Source organism: Arvicanthis niloticus, chromosome 2, assembly GCF_011762505.2.
Source record: "Arvicanthis niloticus isolate mArvNil1 chromosome 2, mArvNil1.pat.X, whole genome shotgun sequence".
Taxonomy (NCBI): Eukaryota; Metazoa; Chordata; class Mammalia; order Rodentia; family Muridae; genus Arvicanthis; species Arvicanthis niloticus.
The window spans coordinates 25546962-25570114 of record NC_047659.1 but is presented as its reverse complement, the minus strand read 5'-3'; the positions used below and the strand labels follow the sequence as shown (position 1 = coordinate 25570114).

Below are 23153 nucleotides of genomic sequence, written 5' to 3'. Positions count from 1 at the left end.
TGTATGAATTTCCAGTAAGTTATAAATAGACAAAATCATTAGAGCAGCATGTTGAGTTTTGCAGTCAGACCTCTGATGCCAGCAACATGCCCAGACCTTTGATATTAGTTTAAGATAAAGCACATATGACCCACTGGGATGAAGTCATATTTGCCCTGGCCAACATAAATGCTCTTCCTTCTGAACCAAATTGAGATGGTCCAATTGATCCTGCCTTTGCTGCTCAGTCATGAGCATGTCTGTCAGTAAGTCCCTGTGGAATGCGCTGTGTGAAATCCTAGGCATGCTGGCTTTCACTCTTTATTCTCACAGCTTACACTCCTGCTACAGTACAACCAGGCTGTTCCAGAATATGTTTCCCCCAGTCAGTTCAACGTTTGAAAGTTTGAATTCTATGAGCCTTTTAAATTTGTTGCACTGTTTTTTCTTTTGGACTATAGTATACAATGAAAGAATGCGTATAAATATGCATGAATTTATGCTTTTTGTTAGTTATAGAGCACTAAAATTATAAATAGAGTGGCCAGTAGTTTACTGGTTTCTAAAAAAAAAAAAAAAAAAAATGGCCAAATTAGCCAATGCTGAAACGGGTTTTTGTTATTGTAGAGATTGTAGAGTTTTAGACATTTTTTAAAATAAATTTTTATTTCTGGAAATTGAAACCTAATTTCATTATTTTTCCCACTTCCCCTTTCTTTCCTTAATGGCTTCAATGTCTCTCATTTTCCTTTCTTTCAAATTATGACCTCTTCCTTTAAATGTTGTTGCCATGCAAGCTTTCAGGAGAGGGAAGTAACCAGTAACTTTGCCCAGCTATGATACCTATGAACTGCAATGATTAATGTGGCACCACATCTCTAAAGGTGCCACCATGGCACAGAACTTGGAGGCAACCAACAGTTGCTTAATTAAACTTAAGGCTTTCTCAATACAAAAGTAACTATAGAGATGATTAACGCATAATTTAGTTTAAAGGATTATTTTATACCCTAGGAAATAATAGGATCTTCCAAAGGGCTAAATTATGATGAAGCTACATAAATTTCATTTAAGATATACCATCATAATGTGGCTTACACTCCATCTATCTGAAGTTGACAAAGGATTCGGTCACTGTAGTCAAATTAGAACCATAAAGTTGAACAAGAACCAAATTTGACTAACATTTAACATTATTATTAAGGCAAGAAATAGAAGTTATAATGAGTATGGTCCATCTTTGCATAAAGCTCCTTCACACAAAGGACACAAGTTAATTCTTTATATTTAGGGTTAGTAAAATATCACATTTTATTTCCCAAAGAGAGAGTTAGTTAAACATAGTCGACTTTTTTGAACTAAGAATTTTGAACTAAGAGAACAAGAATAAATGTCAGTAATCCAATGTGCTTAATGACTAAAATTATAATCCATGTGAAAGAATTAACTGAAGCAGGAGCAATTCATCTGACAGGAAGCATACAATCAAATAAACAAATGCACTCAGAAAAAGTACTTAAGCCATGTACAAATTGTATTATGTGAATATGTAGATAAGCATAGAACAACCAAGCTTATAGTTACTGAAAGAAGAAAGAAGAAACAAAGGGGGAAAAAGTAAACCAAAGGTCAGAATGAAATACAAAACAGATCAAAATGAAATAGAGGTCTGAGAAATCATCTAAAATGCAGTATAGAGTGAAAAATAGACAGAAGACAAGATAAACAGATGAAAGATAAGGGAGGTAAAAACAAATTCTCATAAGAACTGAATGAAATGGTCCAGGAGTTCAATGGAAATTAGAGGTGGTAAGATTGGAGGGAGTAGTAGCATTAGCAATGGCAGTATCAGCTGGAGATGTCAGAAGCTGAATGGCATTATGACATCAGTGTAAGAGATTATCAAGCGTATCTGAGCAGGGCAACTGAATTTGCATCTTGTCCCATCACAGTAAAATTGCAGAAAATGACATGTACAGAGAGCATATTGAAGGCAACCAACAGGAAGATAAGAGACTGCAACTTCAGGCTCCCAAACCTTCTAGTCTTGGCCAGCAAGAAAGATGATTTGACAAATTCATGTTCAGAAATTGTAGATTATAAAATATTATAGTCTCAAGTCAGTAATATTTTCATGAAAATACCATGTTTAAATGAAGAATGTTATGCTATAAAAGTATCAGCTTATAATGGCATACATTTATAGATACATAAAATATATATGTATATGTACATATATACACATAAATATATAAATTGCAAATACATTCTGAGTCTTAACTTTATACATATATATATGTATATGTATATATATATACATATATACATATATATGTATATATATTCAAAAATATTTATTTTCAGTCCGGGGTTTCTACCCCACCTTTGATCATTTAGTTCCCAGATAAAAGACGCACACAAACTTTGTTTTTATAATTAGCCCTGATCAGCACAAGAGCTGGGCAGATATCTATCCTCTATGCTATTATATCTATTTCTAGCCAATAATTCTATTATATAGTTTGCCATGTTTTGTCTGGGCTGCTCTTAACTCCAATTAGCCAAGTCACATGACTGACCCAAAGCCAGGAACACCAAGACCTGCCTATCACAATTTTGCCCAGCTACAGGCTTTAGGCATCTTTATTCAGCAATCAAAAATAACTTAGGGGCAAAGTCATATATCATCACTTGGATCTACATGCATACTCTCTTGTCTCTGAAGCAACCAGGTCTTGGGGGCCTATACTTAGCATTATAATACATAGCAACAGACCAAACCTCAACATATATGTGTATATATGTATATGATGTCTATATATATAAGTATTAATAAGTGTGTGTATATATATATATACACACACATATACCTGTATGTATGTATGTATGTATGTATGTATGTATGTATGTAAGATTGAGACTCTTAGAATATAAAAATTTTGCTTTAAAATGATTTAATGCCACATTCACAGCAACTTTTTTCAGGAAGGCCAATGCTTTTAGTATTATTATGGAGAGCAATACTAGGGGTCTTAAGGTTAAGGCATATCTACAAATCAGAACACTGCGGGTTAAGAGGAAGATTGAGAGACAAAGGAGCTCCTTTGATTCACGTTTTAAAACAGGATTTGTATAAAGAAAATATTTAGTTTTGTGTGTTCAAATCATGCCATATTGAAATGAGACATTATTAAACAGAAATTATTTGTCAGTTCCAAACAGTTGCCTCGGAGAGCAACACTAGGTTTGCACTTCGCCTTTTTCCAGAAGTCATATTTGAATACAGATATTCTTCTAAGAAGGCAATATGTTTCTCTAAATATGATGCAGACACTTATTTTTCTAAAATGCTCTTGGCTGAAAGGATGCTTAATTCCAGACTTGCTTATACTAGCAGAGACTTCTTAGGTTGTAATTGTAGGTAAAGGACAAGACTAGGAATTGTTTTTATGAATAATCAAATCTAAGCCAAGACAAGAATTCAATTGTCTGGAGGGTCTTTGCCACAAATGACACAATTATTATTAGCAAAGAAAATGAAAAGGAATTGATTGGTAAACTAGTAAAAAGAATTCCTAAGGATTTTTCAGGCATGAGATAGCACAAATTTATTTTTCACACATCAAATTTAAAGAATTATAAAATTTTAGTAATGTGTTTACCAAGTATCCTCAACATCACTCTGCATGCTGTCCCTCACTCTACAAAGTGATTGTTACCCATTTCTTTCAGTCTGGGCTGCACTGGGCTTATCTTACAACAAAGACTCCTCTTGCATAATAAGATACTGGTCTTCAGACTGGGTTTGATATCATAAAGTTACCACCTGCCAAGTGCTAACGAGAATGCCACACTATGGGAGTGAGATATCACTATGGGGTTTAAAAATTGATATGACACCCTGGAGAAAATTTGCATTTACTGTATAAAGATGGCAATGACTGTTGCCCCACTGGTTAACCAAAGGGTTCTCAATCTACCATATTTATTATATCACCCACAGGCTTACACTTAGTACAGACAGGTTTGTATATGTACAACAATATCCAAGTCAGGCTAAATGGTCAATGATTTGTACTAACTTCCTAAAGTAACATCTCTAATACAGATGAAATTAATTAACAAAAACATAGGTGAATATCAATACAATCTGAAAAACAGCACACAAAGGAAATTTAGCAACGAATTTTTATGCATGTAAATGCACACAAGTGCATATGCACATGCATACAAACACACATGTATATATGGATAAAATTTTAGGGACAAGAAAAAATATCAGGTGAAAATACACATTGGGTGGATGACATATTGATTATCAACTTCATTGTTTTAGTAACCATATTTATTAAAAAGTAATAAGACAACCATAGGAAAGCATGCACATTTCAAGAAAATAAAAATATATTTTACATTGCGAATTGAGAAGGAAGGGAACAGCTTCTAAATAAAACTGTGCCTGTTGCTATTTTGATCTTTCTTTTTCACCCATCATGCATTACTTTACTTTTTTTCTTTACTTCCCCAATTCCCTCCCCCAGGTTCCATAATTCACCCTACAAAATTCCTAACTCATTTGGATGACAAATGGCTGCTGTATTTCTCAATTGGACATAAAGATGCTGAGCAAAATGTTGCAACCTATACAACAGATCTTCTCATAGGCTGAAACAGTGACATGAACCTAGTATGTAATTTAGGCAACAGTGTAATAGTTATTGTTAGAGTAATTTTTTTTTATTTTGTGCAAGATCTTTTTACCTGTTATCTGAGACTATGATTAACTAATTAATGGTACAAGAACTGTGTTCAGAATAGTTTTTCCTATAAAATAAATGACTTGATAGAAAAGAAAACATGGAAAATATTTCATAAAAGCATAGATGCTTTTTAGAGTGAATTTAGAGCATCTTTATGGGAATTACACCTTTAGAACATTAGAGACACCAATTTACCAAAGCTTTTTTTATGGTGCTCACAGAGGGAGCAAGAACAAGTGTGGGGAGATTCAGTGAGTTCACTGTACTTGTTGAGTATAGGATCAACTTAAACTAGGATTTTTTTCTTAGTGTCTTTCAGTGAGGAAATGAAAATATTCTTGGGAGTTCAGCCAAATGAGGTGTTTTTCATCTAGCCAGTAATAGCCTCTCCATATGCCAACTTGTCTTTAATAGTGGGAGGATGCATTCTGACATGTGTATGAGACCCTTCTGCAGAACCTAGGGTAGAAACCCACAGCTTCTTCAATTTTTAGATCTTGAAATTTGGTTTTTGCTTATGACAATAGAAGATTTCTACCTTAAATCCTGAGGATGCTTAAGGCATTGTCATTTACTAGAGGAAAATTTTAATTGAGTGACTTCATTCAGAATTGTAGTTCCTTCCTGTCCTGCATGTTCTGCCTAGGGATTGATTATAGGGTCATTCTCCCTAAGGCTGAACTTCATGATTTCCCTTAGTTGACCCTTGCAAGGCATGGCAATCTATAATGTTGCCCCAAACTCTTAAAAGATACTCAGGATCACCATTGGCATAATAAAGCAAGTTCTTTCCTCATTAGCTCCACAATTTACTTAGCTCTAACAGGTAGATTTCTCTAGGTATTCTACACAACATATAGACTGGGTCTTAACTACCTTCCAAGCTCTAATTCCTATGACTAAGTCTTCATTATATCAACCAAGCTTGGGTCATTATTTCAATACAACTACCCTGACCGTCTCTGCAAGGAGATGGTCTTGGTTACCTGAGTGTGCCTAGATTTTGTCAGAGCCTATTATTCCATGTGAATTTCTAGTTAAAAAAAATTCTAGTAAATTTCTAGTAAATCTCAGAGCCAAGGTCCAGCTTTTGTGAGGTTTGAGAAGCTGTATGGTTATGTACAATTAGCCATCAGTTTGAACATGAAAGTCTGCCATTTTGTGCTGCTGTTCTCTCTTGATCTGTTGTTGAAAAGTAGACATGGTTTGAAGCCACTGGATTGTGATGCTTGGTTTTCTCTGTTTCTGACTCTAAGGTTACATCATGTATCTATGATATTCCAGACACAAAATTAGCAGAGGTGTGGGGTGGTGGGTTGTGAGAGGCACCTGGGTACCTGGTCAAGCGCAGGCCTTGAACCCCGGAGACCCTAAAGATGTTTGGCCTTGCTCCTGGGCCCTGGTTCGTTTCACTTAGCTGTCCACAGCCCCTCCCAAAGAAAGGTTTGTGGCCTTCAGTCATGTAGCACAGGTAGAGGGTGTGACTACAGGCCTAGAGCCTCAAGAGATCTCCTTATTCATGAGATACCTAAAGGCCAGAGGGCATAGCCAATTAAACATTTCTTCCCAGATCCTCCTCCTACTTTCAAAATGTATTTAACCTCAGGCCTGCCCTGAGAACATGGGCACAGCTTCATCCATTTTCTACCATGACAATAAATGTTTTAAAATGATGGACAGCGTCTTATCTTTGGGGCCCACTGTGGGGGAAAATGGAGAAGGTCTTCAACTAGAGAGCCACCATCTAACCTCCTGAAGAAGATCCCTCTGAGTTCTAGCCACAGAAACCCAGCCATGACCCAGCCAAGTAAGTCATTGTGACCAAGAATCTCATCTACCCTGTGGGGTGCTGCTGGAGCTCATCTTCTCCCCTTCCCCCTTTCAGCTGTGGGTCATTCCAGCCTGTATGGCCCATCTGCGACCTCTCATCGGTGTCTGAGAGCCCAAGGGCTACCTCCTGGTCTAGAGATCCCCAATCCAAGAGCTCTGCCTCTGTGGGGTCTCAGACTGCATTCTCTCCATGCCTGGAGTGAAGACCTGTGGCTTCTCACAGCCCTGTGTCTGCCTGGCAGTATAGAGAGGACTCAGTCAACTTCTGGCACTTCTGCCCTCCTGAGCTGAGGCCCCAGCCATCTGGGGCAGTAGATGCGTGGGACCCACCAATCAGCCCAACAGAACCCATTTGTGCGGCACAGCCCCATACAGAGGATAATATATGATAAATTCTGTGTTCTCTTTTAATATTATTGCTTGACTTAGAAAAAGCAAAGGATAACTTTTAGCAATTCTAGAATATAACTTAGTCTACTCATATTATTCGTTTACTAAAAAGAATGAGTAATATGATGTGTATACACACACACTCATGCATATATCATGGTTAGGTAGATAACATATGTTACTGATTGAGGATAGTATCATCTTTTAATGAAAAGTCTTTTCATGCCTCTAAGCCAAATAGTCCTTGCCTTTGAACTTAGTAAAATTGTCATGGTTTTCGAAGTAGATGTTCTATTTTACGTGTCTTAGTTAAGTTTTTTCTGCTGTCAACAGACACCATGACCAAGACAACTTTTATAAAGACAACATTTATTTGGGGCTGGCTAATAGGTTCAGAGTTTTAGTTCATTATCATCAAGGTGGAAGCATAGCAGAGTCTAGACATGCATGGTGCAGGAGGAGCTGAGAGTTCTACATCTTCATCCGAAGGATGCTAGCAGAATACTGGCTTCCAGGCAGCTAGGATGAGGGTCTTAAAGCTCACACCCACAGCAACACACTTACTCCAACAGTGCCATACCTTCTAATACTGCCACACCCTGGGGTGAGCATATATAAACCATCACATTATGGAATACAGTTCCTTGTGTCTTATTGCTGCTTGTATTCATATATGTGTTGGGGTAATTTTTCCTTGAACAAAAATACTAATTACCCACCAATACTTAACTGATTATGGAAACATAGTTGATTAATGGGTAAAATTAATTAAGAGATTTTGTTATCAAGAACGTCAAAGTTTTATGGCTTAACATATACAATTCACACTAATTATGAGGTTCCTTAGTAAAAAAAAAACAAATCTCCAGTTCTATCATGACTCCACACACTCCAGAACTATAATTCTTTGCCTAATATTTATTCTACCTATAAGCCCAGAGCAGTTTTTGAAAGCTCAGAGGTACATTTATTATACATTTTAATATTATCTTTTCCTATAAGTTTTAATATTGAGGCCGGGCAGTGGTGGCGTATGCCTTTAATCCCAGCACTTGGGAGGCAGAGGCAGGCAGATTTCTGAGTTCGAGGCCAGCCTGGTCTACAAAGTGAGCTCCAGGACAGCCAAAGCTATACAGAGAAACCCTGTCTTGAAAAAAAAAAAAAAACAAAAAAAAAAGTTTTAATATTGAAAGACCTTCTGATTTATTATTTCATGATTTCTGAGTAGTAATGTAGCAGGATATTTTTCCTGCAAGTTGGGAGGAGCTAAGGTGGGAGGAGTAAGGTGAGGAAGAGGAGGAGTAAGGGAGGAAGAGGAGAAGGAATACGAGGATCGAGTTGAGGGAGAGACAGAGATATAGAAGGATGGAGAACCATGCTTGGACTGAGAGCAGTCCTGGGGAACAACTTATAGGGTTAGTTAATTGGTTATCACTTCTAATTATGTGAGCATCTTGTTAGTTGAGCATTACCAAACATATAAAGCCTTTGGTTAATCATTAAGTATTAGAGTCTCATTTTATACCAGATAACTCTCATGGATGGCAGGATGGTCTGAGCTCAGCCCAGCCTTGTGGAGACAGTGTGGAAGATTGGCAGAGGCATCTCCCATGCTGATGTCTTGTGGGTGGCAGAGCTGGTGTCTCTGGCTGCCTTAGCCCGTGGTCTGAGCTGGCAGCCTGACCCGTGGCAGCACATACCACTGCTTGTGACCTCAGGCCTAGCCTAGTCAGGAACATGGTGGCTCTGTAACTGCAAGCCAGAACAGGTGCTGCCAATTTAAATATCTCCTGCAACATTGTAAAATTAAAACTATGAATATCAAAACTACCTGTGATCTCTCTTCTCCTCCCCTCCCCTCCCCTCCCCTCTCATCTCCTCTCCTCTCCTCTCCTCTCTCCTTCCCACCCCTCCCCTGCCCTCCTCTCCTCTCCTGTCCTATCCTCTCTTCCTCAATCTTTTCTTCTTATCTTCGCTTTTTAAGCTAGGTTATGGCTATGTAGCCCAAGCTGGCCTATAACCCACAATATATCTAGCCTGAACTACACATTCTCAGTATTCCTTCTATTTCACCTTCCTGATTATTGGGTTACAAGTACTGTAGGAAAAAATATGGCTGGGGATCCCAGGGTTCCTCCTGCCATGCTGTGGGCAGTTTGCTGGGAACACTCTGGGTTCCTCCAGCTGGAAGTTGGGCCCGGCTGCTCATTAACTACAGGCTTCCCCATGGTTCCTCACAATTCCTTAGTAGACTAAGTTATATCCTAGAATTGCTAAAAGTTATCCTTTGCTTTTTCTAAGTTAAGCAATAATATTAAAAGAGAACACAGAATTTATCATATATTCCAAGGAAGTCCTTGGGTTTCCAAAACCAGTTTATTGACATGGCGGATGGTAGATGGATCTGGATGCATACCCCATAAAACCCAGGGCAGACCTGAGTTAAATAGGGAGGAGAAGAGAGGGGAGGGGCTGGGGAGGAATGTTTAATGGGCTCTACCCTCAGGCCTTCATGTACCTTATTAGTATGTAAATCTCTCTAGGGCCTGTTTATCATGCCCTCTACCTGTGTGACTGAAGGGTAAAGGGGGAATGGAGATTAGACCTCCTGTTAGGCCGGACATCCCACCCTCTTTTCTTTCGTAAAAGGAGGGGCAACTCTGTGTTAATGAGAGATGTGGACCACATGGAGTAGTCTGGAATCCAGGAGCATGGGGAGATATACGTCATCCCTGACAGGCAATGTCCTGTTGGGTCCCTGGTGATCTCAAACCCAGAGCTCTACTGGGGAGACCAAACCTTCTCTTTATGGCCCAAATCTCACTCTTTTTTAGTGAAAATTTTGGATGAGGGGGGTAAAAGAAAACACTATGAAGGCCATAGGGTGTGGCACAATTAAGCCAAAGGGTAAGGGGAGTTGGGAGTGGGGGTTAGGAAGGCAAAGGATCATTAAACAATTGAACACAGGTGGTACAGTTTGAGGGTAATAACATCTGATTAATCTAAATAGACATTATGTTTTCCTTACTAACATGTCACTTTAGCTATGTGACTTTGGCAAAAGAGTTTGTAGCCAGAGGGTCTGGACCTGTCTTCTGTAGGAGTGTCTCTGGGTCTGGCATGTGTCCCTGGTGTCTTCAGCATGTGTCTCTAGATCTTAGCATGCAAGTCTGGGTCTCAACGTGAATCTCTGGGGACTTCAGTCAGAAGAGGCAGCTGGAAGAAGGTTGCATCGCAGGCAGGTTCCAGGAGATGGTGTCTCTGCTGGACTTGTGGGAGCACCTATAGGATAATCACAACAGGGAAGCAGCAGCCCAGCAGGGGGATGTCTGTAAAGGGTGTGTAGCAAGCATTAGGCTACTTGGGAGCAAGCACGTCATGGTCTGTCGTTGAGATCCTAGAAAAGCAAAGGTGTTTGAGGAAATTTAGTCTTAGAAGGCACCTTTGAGTCTGCTTTGGATGGCTGAGGAAGAAAAACATACATCATAATTATGTATCTGGGGTAGGCAGCAACAGTTTGTCTGTAAAAAGAAACTAGTTGTTAATTAAAAGCTGAAACTGGTGATCAGCATGTTGATTTAACCTGTGGAAGTTTAAACAAAAAACAGGAAAATTTTTGGTTGAGAAGCATGGACATTGTTGCTGTAGGTGTCCCTGTTAGGGAGAAAAATGAAACCTTTAAAATCTTTGCTTGAAAAACAGGAACAGTGTTGTAGGTCTTCCTGTTGTGGAGAAGCAGTAATGGCGGGTCTAGAAGCAGTGGGGGGAGGGCCTTGCTCTGTCATGTGGCGTCTGGGTGCTCTGGCAGAGAGGACCTGTATTCCCCTCCCCCCTTTTTTTTTTCTTAGAAATCTTAAATGTAGAGAAGGATCAAAAAGCTAACTTGGAAGAAAGCTTAGAGGAAGAGACACATAGGCTTGATAGGAGAGCCAAGAGTCAGAGAGAGTGAAAGGCTGTGTCTATGGGAGAGACATGTAGCAACCAGGCCCAGCCTGGTGTTTTTAGTTGAGAGGAAGAAAGGCAGAGGTGGGGAAGGGAGCAAGCAGGGTCTAGGACCGGGTGCTTTGTTCAGTGGCTGGAGCGGGGTTCTCAGTTGGTACTTTACCTGCTGTGGTCTCTTTGCCATCTTTTGAAACAGCGTTGAGGGGACAGGGGGACGGCACCTATAGTTGTAGGGGTGTCAGAATCCACAGCAGTCAGACGGCTGGTTTGGACCATTGGCCACTTGCTGATTTTCTTTATCTTCAGCCTCTCCAATAGCAGGGGCAGGTCGAGTGGGTCCCCTGCAGAACCTCGGGCGGTAGGTTGGATTCCGATGGACCTGGAGCTGTGTTCCCTCACGGACTCCATCCATCTCTTCAATCTCACCAGCATCATGGGGAGGTCCACGGAGCCTGTCATAGTAGCCATGTCTGTACCAGTGCTGATCAGCAGCATAGCGACTCCCTTCTACAGGAACTCCATCTGGGCCAGTCACATTTGCTGCTTCAGCACCCTTTTCTCCTTCAACCACATCAAACTCTACAGTTTCTCCATCTCCCACACTGCACAGATACTTGCGTGGCTTACTCTTCTTGATGGATGTCTGGTGTACAAACACATCTTCTTTGGTGTCATTTCGGTTTATAAATCCATACCCATTTCTGACGTTGAACCATTTGACAGTGTCAAGGACTTTGGTGGTGAGAACTTTCTTCTCTGCGCCCTCACTGCCTGCGGGAGCTGATGAGGCCAGGGTGGGCCCGGGGATTGAGTCTCAGCCGGGGCTCCCCACGAGCAGCATGGCAGGCGCCAGGGCCTGGGGTGTGCTGCTAGCCGCCAGGCTCTTAGGCGTGGTGTTTGGGGGTGCCACAGAGGACGCATTGCCTCGGCCTGCGAGAGTGTGGTGCTGTAGGTGGTGGCCCGGCCCACCTCGATCATGTAGCTCTAGGGCGGGGACGCACACACTCGAAGTCTTGCTGGGTCTCCTGGCCCCAAAGATGGCAAGCTGTAGGGCATTCATCTTTCCAATGTCCTGCCTCTCCACATTTGAAGCAGATTCCTTCTGTTTTTGCTGCTGCCACAAATGTCTGAGCTATGGATGCGACCTGGTGTGATGGGATTCCTATTTCTCAGGTTGCTACAATCCACCTATTGTGATGCTCTTCCTGGAGACCCTGGCAAGCTAGCCTAGACTCAGAGTCATGCCTTCCAAAACAATGTTTTTAAGAAGAAGGTCTCTAGCTGTGGGGTTGGAGATTTTTCTTTCTAAGCTCATTTTAGTTCTGAGAATAAAATCAGATAGGGATTCTCCAGGCTTCTGATGAAGGGTGAGCAGGGAGTGGGCAGGGTCTTGTGACCCTGAGGGTGGAGTGAGCCTGTTCCAGGCTTGAATGGCACATAGGCGGACCTGCTCATAGTACCCTGCTGGCTGATTTGCCTGCTGTGCCCCAGTAGAAAAATCTTCCTGGCCAAAGAGTTCTTTAAAACTCCATGGAGTGGCATCGCCCCTGTCCTGGTTTTGCCTGACTTGTTGAAGACATTCATCATGATGGTAGGCTTCCCACTCTAGAAACATTGGGCTGGGAAGAGTAGAATGGCAAATATCTCTCTAATCTTGAGGGGTGTTTAAAATGGCAATATGGCTCTGTAGGAGAGATTTTGTCCATGGTGCGTGAATGCTGTCTTCCTTCACTGCTTGCCTGAGTTCTTTTAGGTCTGAGGCTGGGAGTGGATACCAATTAAGTGGTTTAGCTCGAGTGGGGTGGATATTAACTGGGAATGCTTGAGCAGTTTGGGTTTTAAGTTCTATATCAGACTCCTGAGTATTATGGGAGGCGGGATTAGTTTTTGTATGAGAGTCACTGAAATTGCAGAGTTGTTGAGTGGTTGATGGTTGATGGTTGAGTATGAGGGACTATGGGATTTGGCAGGGTTTTATCTATGGATTTTGAAGGTCTCCATGGAGAAGGGGGAGGGGATTTATCTCTCTTTGGTTGAACAGGAGTTGGTGGAGTAAGGGGAAAGGCAGGCAAGAGTGCCTTTGGCATTTTAATGGAGCCTTGTCTTTGGGTGGGGGAGGGAGGAGCAGAAGGAGCAGATGGTTTAATTGGCATTTCCTCCAAGGTATAAGGGGGGAGGGGTGGGTATATGGATTTTATCTCTCTTATTAGTTGGGTAAGGGCCTCGAGGTCTGAAACAAGGTGATTTTTGGGACCTTGATCTTTGGGTTCATTTGACTGAGGGGGCCCAGGAGCTGTGTTGTTGTTCTCAGTCTGTCCAATTTTAGATGGTCCTATACATTGTCGAATTGTGGCTAAGATCAGCAAAAACTCACAAGGTTTTGTGTTTTTTTTTTTTTTTTTTTTTTTTTTTTTTTTTTTTATCTCTGTTTTTGATAAGGGAAGCTACTTTGCTCCATGAGTCTAGACTGTAAGTATTATCCTTTGCCATGCATGGTGCTGTCTGAAGGACTTCCTCCCAAAAACAAGGAGGCTTGTTTTTTTGCTTTTTTTTATTCCGTGGGACTTTAGTAGGGCATATATTTGCCTGGACTGGGGTGATTTTTTTTATGTGATGTGGAGTTCCCCATGACAGGAAAGAGGAGAAACACTTTGTCCAATGGGAACGTTCCCTTGGCCTATTGGCTTTAGGGGATTCCACAATGGTCCAAGAGCGCCAAGCCGTCCCGAAGATTTAAGGACTGGCAGCTGCCCTGTGGCTTTTAAATGGCTGCTGCGTTACCAGATATTTCCTTTTTGTTTTAAAAAGAGTTTAGATAGAGAGTTTTTGTCAATGTCAGTCACAGGCTGTCAGGATTTAAGCAGAGGCCAGAGGAACCTTCAACCAACACCAGAGAGTGCTCTGGCCAGGAGGTATCAGCTGTTCTTTCAGCTTATTTAAATCTGTGCAATAGCTCTGACTGAAAACACAGGAGGAAAAAACAGTTTGCTTGTTTTCAGAGTTGGGGGGCTCACCTTTCCTTGGTATCAGTTCCTGTGGCTGTGTGGTTGTCCGAGCCCTACGTTGGGCACCAGCTGTAGGAAAAAATATGGTTGGGGATCCCAGGGTTCCTCCCACCATGCTGTGGGAGTCAGCTGGGAACACTCTGGGTTCCTCCAGCTGGAAGTTGGGCCTGGCTGCTCATTAACTAAAGGCCTCTCCATGGTTCCTCACGGTTCCTCACGGCATGGCCCCAACACATGAGGAAGTCCTTGGATTTCCAAAACCAGTTTCTTGACATGGCAGATGGTAGATGGATCTGGATGCATACCCCATAAAACCCAGGGCAGATCTGAGTTAAATAGGAAGGGGAAGAGGGGGAGGGGCTGGGAAGGCTGGCTACCCTCTGGCCTTCAGGTACCTTATTAGTATGTAAATCTCTCTAGGGCCTGTTCATCACGCCCTCCACCTGTGTATGTGACTGAAGGGTGAAGGTGGAATGGAGATTAGACCTCTTGTTAGGCCCGACAAAGTACAGCACCTAAAATTAGGTGGTGTATCATGTAGCTATTGATTCATTCACCTGTAAACAACAACCTATCATCCATGGATTAAAATGATTGGGGTTTACACATAGTAAGATAATAAAAAGCCATTGATTTTCATTTCCTAATGATTAAGCCCTGAATTATACCTTTCATCAAATAGTAATCAAACAGACATCAGTTCATGAGGTAATCATGATGATCTGATCTCAGCCTGCTAATACAAGTTATATATTTGAAAAATCTTTACACTACAGCATGTATATGAAGAACTGAGAACAAATGGCAGAACAAAACCAACCAAACAAACAAAGAATCCCAAACCAGAACTAAACAATATTTCTTAAAGGAAAACATTTTCCTGTAAGAAGAGACCCAAACTATCTTTGTTGAAATTCCTCAGGCACTATCACCTTATGCTACTCCCTGTGATAACACTCTACTGTTTAAAAGTCCACTGTAGAAAATAAACTAAGTCAATCAGTACACCTTGGTTTCTCAACTTCCTTTGGGTTGGCTATTTATGTCCCTGATCTCTGAGCAAGTGAAATCTGTGGAGAGATATATGGAAATGTTTTACCTTTTCTGGTAAGAAAAATGTTTAATGAGAAAAAGAGCTCACATATTCCTACCGAAGGGAATTCCTCCTCAAAGAGGACAGAGAAAGGAAAGGAGGAAAAGAGAATAGGGGTGTAGTCATATTGTATGCAATGGAAATGTGTCAAGTATGAGGAAAAACTCAAGTAATTGTATTGGCTGGAATTTAGTTATATGATTGAACCAGTGAAGCTTGAAAATCCACTTTCTTTCTGAGCAGGGCTCTCTCCTACATTTTGAGTGCTCTATTATCAAGGTAAAGGGAATGGGAGAGCAAACATCTGGAGCTTGCCTTGTAGGCTTGTCCTTGGACTGTATGATGCTATGTTCCAGGCACAAAGAAATGAAACATTACATTTGATATCTTTTATGTGCCAAGTGTATGTCATTTATTCTTACTTTCCTCTTACCTGTTGAGCCAGTTCTTCTTATGCTCTTTTACCTCATCCCAGTTTTCCAGCTATCACTTTGGGGTCCAGTATAATACTTGAGAAACATAGAGACGCATTTTGAAGGTTCTACACCAGCACAACTTCTACTACCTTCGTTTAGTTCAGAATTCAAAAGCGTGAGGAGTTTGGGGAAAGTCTTAGAGCTTTGAAAAAGACAGTTTTTAAGGGTAGTTAGACAAATCACATCCCTTGTAAATGCTATAAATTCTTTATTCATTTTGTTCATGCATCACATATTACTTTGCAAAGGAGGAGAAACTTTTAAATTGCATGTTTCCTTCAAAATGTAAGTTGGCCCCAGATAGTTCTTTCTCTCCCAGACAGTACTTCTGGTTTGACTTTGGGTACTGGTGTCCAAACAGAAACCTTGCATGAAAAGTTGAAAAACCTATTTGTATTCATTGATGCCACAATTTTGACCATGAACTGTATTTTTCTAGTTATCTTCTCAGAACCTAGGTATAAAAATAAAGATCATGGCATCCTGCTACTGAAAAAAAAAAGGACTTAAATTCCTTACTTTGATGAATCTATCCATCTATCTTCTGTTTACCTCTTCAGATTGCTACTAAATAGAACTTAGCAGCTAGTTTCTTACAACACATTTCCTAATACTTTCTGTCCACTGGTTGACTTTCAGAAATACTGAGGGATTTAAAAGTGAGTTCACACATACATGCATCTACATTTCAGACAAAGTAAGCAGGCTTCATCAATTAGGATTCAAATTCCAAGTGATGGCAGTCAATTTTACAGCAGAGGATACTGTGTTGGTGATCATTTTCTGGTAATTACTTGAGGATACAGTGTTTTCATGGACAGAGAAGAGGTAAAAATCCTTTGATATTTTTCAAGATGTGACTTATATTACTAATTGCATAGTGTCATTAAATGTTGGGATTTGCTTTTTTTCCCTTTTGAAATGCTGAAAAAGGTTTAAATGTGTTGGTCAGATTCTTTCTAAAGATTTATTTCTAAATATTCTTTTAAAAGACTTTAGGAGAAAGAAATAAGATAGAAGATATATAGCCGTTGGCTTTACATTGATCAAGTCTTGAACTGTAGCTCAATTTTACACTATAATTGGGCCCATTTTCTTATTCTCTATAAGCCGTGGTTTCTCCTCTTCTATATAAAGGCTTAACATTGAGAAACTATTTATTATATTGATTTTGAGAGAAAATATCAGACTCTCAAACATCACATGTCTGTTTTTATATAGGACTCAATCCAAAATGAGTTCCTTAAAGGAATCTCAGTAGTCATTCTGCTCAGCAAATTGCAGTTTATGGAAGACTCTGTGGGCCAGCTATCCTCTGCTCTACTGAACAGGCTAAATTCAAGTGACACTTTTTTTTTTTCTTTTTTTACCACTGATTACAAAGTAAGTGCTCTCATCAGCATCAGTGAGGACTCCAGCAATGACTTGGTTGGAGCAACCATGGTGCCTTTCGATCTGGCCAAAGCCTTCTAATGCTGGTTTTGGTTTAGTGACAAGAATCCTAAGAGAGACAGCCAGGGAGACAGGGGTTGGGATATCTTTTATGACAAGGCCTTAAAAGATACATATTATTACAGTTGCTTCACTTGATTTGGTAGAATTCAATTTAAGGAAAAGGAAATAAGCCCATATGCCACCAGTGTAATATTTTAATTAATTATTATATAAATATACACAGATTTCATTCACTTCCCAGTCTTTCATGGTCCCCCCACCCCCACCCTTGTAACCCACCCGTTGCCAAGAAAAAAAGAAGAAACCCTATAATTTGTGTTGTCCATGTACAAAGTGGAGCATGGTCAAACTCCCAGTGACCAGCCTCTTGAAGAAAACTGAGCCCTTCCCTACTCCCAGCCCTGCCAGAGGCCATCAAGTGCAGAGAGCTACACTTCAACAGCCTTATCCTATCTTAAAGAGTTCATTTCAGTGGCTTCCTGTCTAGGCTGTTATCTTTTTTGAGGATGGGGGAGGGGGAGGATAAACCCACTTTTTGCTTAAAGGAGTGAAGAAAGAAACTTTGGGAAATGTTCTCAAATTACCATCATGGAAAATTGCAAATATTTATAGTTTAAAATTCTTGTTATTTTTCTTTTATATTTTCATGTTTATTTTATCTTAGAATAAGTCATGCAACTGCTTATATTTCTTCAACTATTAAATGCTGCTGAGCAAGAGACCGAGTTTATGTTTTGTGGAGATAAATTTATACCAAATATCTAATTTATTCAGGCATGAATAAAATTTACTAGATATCTGCTATGAGGAAGCCATTATTCCCTGTGTACTTTGAATGAAACAGTTGGAGGGTCATTCATGTCCTGTATTCTTCCAGTCAGTAAGGGCAGTATGAATACCACAGACTGTGTCAGACACTGCAAATGGGAGTGGGGGTGGGAGAGAGAGAGAGGAAGGGGAGGGGGAGAAAGAGAGGGAGGGAGAAGAGGAGGAGGAGAGAGACAGAGAGAGAGAGAGGGAGAGAGGGAGAGAGGAGGAACAGAGAGAGGGCGAGAGGGGGAGAGGGGGAGGTGGGAGAGAGAGAGGGAGAGAGAGGGAGAGAGAGAGAGAGAGAGAGAGAGAGAGAGAGAGAGAGAGAGAGAGAGAGAGAAACCAGGGCAGAACCATTAGACTTCAGTGCTTTAGGGAAGGCCTAAGGAAATATTGCCCCATAATTGGGATTAGAAAGAAGCATTCTTACACATAGTCCATGTGGAAGCTTCTCCAAGAATAGTTTCTTATATTTTAAACTATTTGTATGTATCTTATGTCACTTAAAATTTTTATATAACCATATATTTTTACATATTATTGTATTATCAGCATGCAATACATAACATACTTCTGTATTATATGCTTAAAATCTCATGTATATATGTTTAGATGATTAGCAGAAAATAATGATATTGAGATTCAAATGACTGAATCAATTTTCTTCAGAGTGCACACAGGCAGGATGACTCAGCACGTAAGCTCATTTTCTTTGAAGCCTGGCAACCTGAGTTTTCTGTTCCTTGAACCCATATGATGGAAGAGACGAACTGATTTTTGCATTTGATCCTCTGAATATTCATGGTGGAACAAGAACAAATTCTCTCAATTTGTCCTTCGACTTCAACATGTACACACACACACACACACACACACACACACACACACACACACACACACACACAGAGAGAGAGAGAGAGAGAGAGAGAGAGAGAGAGAGAGAGAGAGAGAGAGTCAATAAATAAATGTAAAAACAAGATTTCTTTTTTTTCTGTTTCAAAAAGTTTTATTTTCACTTGGTCCAAGACCTGGGAGAGGCTCCAGGGTGGTTGCCAAGTTGCCTAGTGGCTTGAGACGTTCTGAGATGGGCTGGTGCAGAGCAGAGGAGGGAGCTCCTTGAAGGCAGAGGCCTCCGAATCCTGCTTGAGAGTAAGACGCTCAAAGAGATACTCTCCCAGAGATGCCTGGGGCACGCCAGTCTGCTCTGTTTTTGGCCCTGCCAGCCTACGGAGGTTGGTTAGGTGGTTGCCCATCTTCTTGATGAGTTTCACCTCCTTATCCAGGAAGTGGCTTTCCAAAAAGTCACAGAGATGAGGGTCTGTGGGGGCAGATCCTAGGGCATGCAGATCCAAGACGGCCTGGTTCAGGTTCTTCTCCAGGGCCAAGGCAGCTTCTATGGCCTCCTGGGTTTTACCCCATTCATCTTGAGATGGCTTCTGCACATCCTGGAAGAATGCTCGACCCCCCCCCCCCCCCCCCCCCCCCCCCCCCCCCCCCCCCCCCCCCCCCCGTGAGCGTCTTGCAACTTGAGGAGACGATTGGTGCCCTCGTGCTTCTCCTTGGCCAGTTCCCGGAAGAAGTGGCCTTCACCCTCCAAAGCGATGTCATCCTGGTCAAAAAAGAAGCCCAGAGAGAGGTAGATGTAGGAGACCCGCAGTTGTAATTTGACCAGGCGGTTCATGGAAGCTTCCACTTCGGTGGAATAATTCTGACGAATCTGAGAGGGCATGGATGATCCAGAGTATGGAGCTAACCATGAAGATGGGGCTGGTTGGTCCTAGGAGCCGAAGGCAGCGAGGAGATGGTCCCGGAGGCTGCGACTGGAGAGACTGTGAGGCGGCTGGAAGCTAACAAAGCGGGCGTCCCTGGGTCTGTTCTGTTCAGACACTGTTGAAGCAAGACACAGATCCAGGGGACCTCCAACGCACTGCTCCTCCAAACAAGATTTTTTTTTTTTTTTAAAAAAGAGTTCACAGTTAACAAGGTATATTAAAAAGGAATAGTTAGGATGTACTTGATACTTCAAATTTTGCTCAGGCATAACTGAGAACTAGCTTTCCTGGTGCCAGAAGATGCTATGCAGGCTTCCAAATGAGAGAAGCAATGGTCTCAGCTATGATGCCTATGAACCACAATCATGACCAACATGGCATAATAACCCCAAGATTATATTAGTGGCACACATACCTTGGCAGTAACCAAGGGCTCTCTAGTTTCACTTAAGACCCACTGCCCACTGAACATGGAAGAAGCTGTGCCCACTGAATGTGGAAGAAATCATGCCTGCTACTAGAAGCTGGCTTACTATCCAGAGCTAGTGAAGTCATGGATCTTGGAGAACAATTTATAACCTTCATTTTATTCAACCAGCATAATCTCTACCTACGCTTTACATATTTGTCTTTATATCCACAGAGAAGTGTAGTCCTTAACTGTCATCAAAGAAACTTTTCTTTGCCACAGACAAAACAACAACAGCCAATCAAAATGCTGAGTTATGGAGTCTAGTGCCAATCAATGCAGCTACAAAAACAACTCCTGTACCTAAGACTCATGGGACATTGCAGAAGATGGGGTGGAAAGCTTGTAAGAGCCAGAGCGTCATGGAGTTTGCTATGAGACTATTTTCTAGTGATGTCAGAAGCTACATCCACAAAGTCTCACCCACATGAGCTGGACAAGAACAACAACAATGAACACACTCAAGTGGACTAGGAAAAGTCCACAAGGCCTCAACTTTATACAAAGAACTACAAGAACATAAAGAATACTAGGAGAAGAATAGCTTTTCCCAGGGAATAAGACACCAACTGATTATCCAATAACAAATAGGCAGCCCTGAAAAATGTATCTAAAGGTAACATTATATGGACTAATCATCTTACACTTAGAAATACACACACACACACACACACATTATACATATACATGTATGTATATGCCTATGATGACATTCAGTAAAAAAAAAAAGTCATAAATTTTAAAGAGACCAAGGAGGGACATAGGACAGTGTTTGAAAAGAGGAATGGGAAGGAAGAAATGATATAATTATATTACAGTCTCAAAACTAAAATAGTGAAAAACATAAAAATCTCCAGTGTCAAGCCAGAGAAGTACAGACATTATTTGGTAACTGAAGGAGTTTTATTGGCAGGAGAGAGAAATAAATAGGACTGTACATTGGCTAAAGTATTCAGCAGTCATTGTCAAAAATAGATCAGAACCAGAATTCTTAGAGACTTTAAGTTATGTTATAATAGCCATTTATGTCAGAAGTGATGAATCACTAATGTGGTGGTTTTTTTTCCAATGATAGAGAAAATATGTGCATTTAGGCACATTGTAGGGATCTAAGTGACCACATCTGGGCAAGAAATAAGAAACTTGAAAGCTGAAGACAAGATTTTAATCCCAAATGTGCATGACGTTGGAACTGATACCAGACAAGCTTGTAATATGACAGCCCCAAATAGGAGGTTTTTCACTTGTGTGCCTGTGTGTGTGTGTGTGTGTGTGTGATATGCATGTATGTGTATGAGAGGGAGACAGAGACAGATTAAAACAGAGAAAGAGAGAGAATGAGAAAGAGACAGAGATAGAGAGACAGAGAGAACAAGATGCAAGGCTATGTTCAGCTGTGAAGAGCATGGCAGTGGGGTGCAGGCATAGACAAGCAGCAGTCAGTAGCACCCTGAGGGCTCCTCTTAGGTCTTTAGGACCTCCATTCATGTAAAGCTGGATCAGTAGCTTTCTTACAGAAAATAATTTTAAAACGTGTCAGTGTGAAGCAAAATAGAAGTTTTAAAAAATTATTTCAAAATAATTTAATAAGCATTTGACCAAATGTTTTCTTGCATTAAAATAATTTATGGGCCAGCAAGATGGCTTAGTAGATAAAGACACCTGCTACCAGTCTAAGCAACTGATTTCTGACCCTGAGACTCAAAGGGTGGAAGGAGAAAACTGTCTCCAATCAGTTGTTCTTTGACCTGCACATGTTACCGTTACATACCAAAGAATGTGTGCTTGCAGACACACCACACACACACACACACACACACACACACACACACACACACACACACACACACTAATAATTTCAGGTATTAAAGATAATTTCTTTCAGACAACACTTCTTTTTTTTTTTTTTTTTTTTTTTTTTTTTTTTTTTTCCGTTTTTTTTGGTTTTTCGAAACAGGGTTTCTCTGTGTAGCCCTGGCTGTCCTGGAACTCACTCTGTAGACCAGGCTGGCCTCGAACTCAGAAATCCACCTGCCTCTGCCTCCCAAGTGCTGGGATTAAAGGCATGTGCCACCACCGCCCGGCTCAGACAACACTTCTTACGTTAACATTAAGCTAAAGTATATGCTTTTATATAATTTTCAAAGTACTTAAAATATATTTACATTCATTTTCACTTTAAAATATTTTACTATATATTCTTTGATACTTTATATATGTACCTATAATGTATTTTTCCAGTTTCAAATTGTCCTCACTATCCTCTTTCATTTCTTTTCCATACCCATTGAGCTTCTTTTCTCCAACAAATCCCCAACTTCCTTCCTTCCTTCTCTCTCTCTCTCTCTGTCTCTCTCTCATTCTTTCTCTCTCTTGCTCTCTCTCTCTCTCTCTGTGTGTGTGTATGAGTGTATGTGAATGAATACATAGGTGTGTAAGTGTGTCTGTAGGTGTTTAAGTGTGTGTGTGTGTGTGTGTGTGTGTGGTAGGGGAGGGAGAGTCTCACTGAATTTAACTAGATTGCTTGCATGAAGTAGATGAAAATTATTTATTGGAGCATGAGCAACTTACTAGTGGCACACCACCAAACAAATGGCAACACTGGAGTTTATATTAGAAGAGATTTTATTTTATTTTTTTTTTTACCATAAATTAAGCACAGAGGTTAATTGAAAAGGACACATTCAGGGTAAGAGTAAGGCATACCTAAGAACAAGAGTGTGGCTTCTGGATGGAGGGTCAATTTAACTGCCTCTCAAATAGCCACAGATAGGATTTCATAATTTCCAAAGTTACTGTCTTCAATGATTGTTAAAAATTTAAACAAGATCCCAGGGGGTTCCTAAAGGCCATGTGATAAGATTACAGTTGGTAAAGTAACTTTATAGGTCATATGAATGATGGAAGGTAGGCTACTGCTCTGTCAACAAAGTTAGTGACTTAGATTGAGAGAGTCCCTCCAAATATCTGTAAGATGAGGATAGTATACTCAGTAAATTTCACATGTATTCAGGGCTTCCTTCTGGTCTATTGTTGTTATTCAACATTCATATATGAAAATACTTTTACATCTAGAAATACTATGTCTTTGTGAAGAACCATGATAGGATGGCTGGTTTTGATCAAAATGCTGTCTGGAAAGCCCAGAGACCCAACAGGTGTCCATTGCCTG

General features: G+C 40.7%; 1 long non-coding RNA gene and 1 pseudogene across 3 annotated transcripts in view; one reads left to right on the top strand and one right to left on the bottom strand.

Moving 5' to 3' along the window:
• LOC117702829 (uncharacterized) overlaps positions 1 to 23153 on the top strand; it is a 222465-nt gene that overhangs the window by 31016 nt on the left and 168296 nt on the right. The gene's annotated exons all lie outside the window — the stretch shown is intronic.
• LOC117702924 (Y-box-binding protein 3 pseudogene) lies at positions 11009 to 11879 on the bottom strand (annotated as a pseudogene).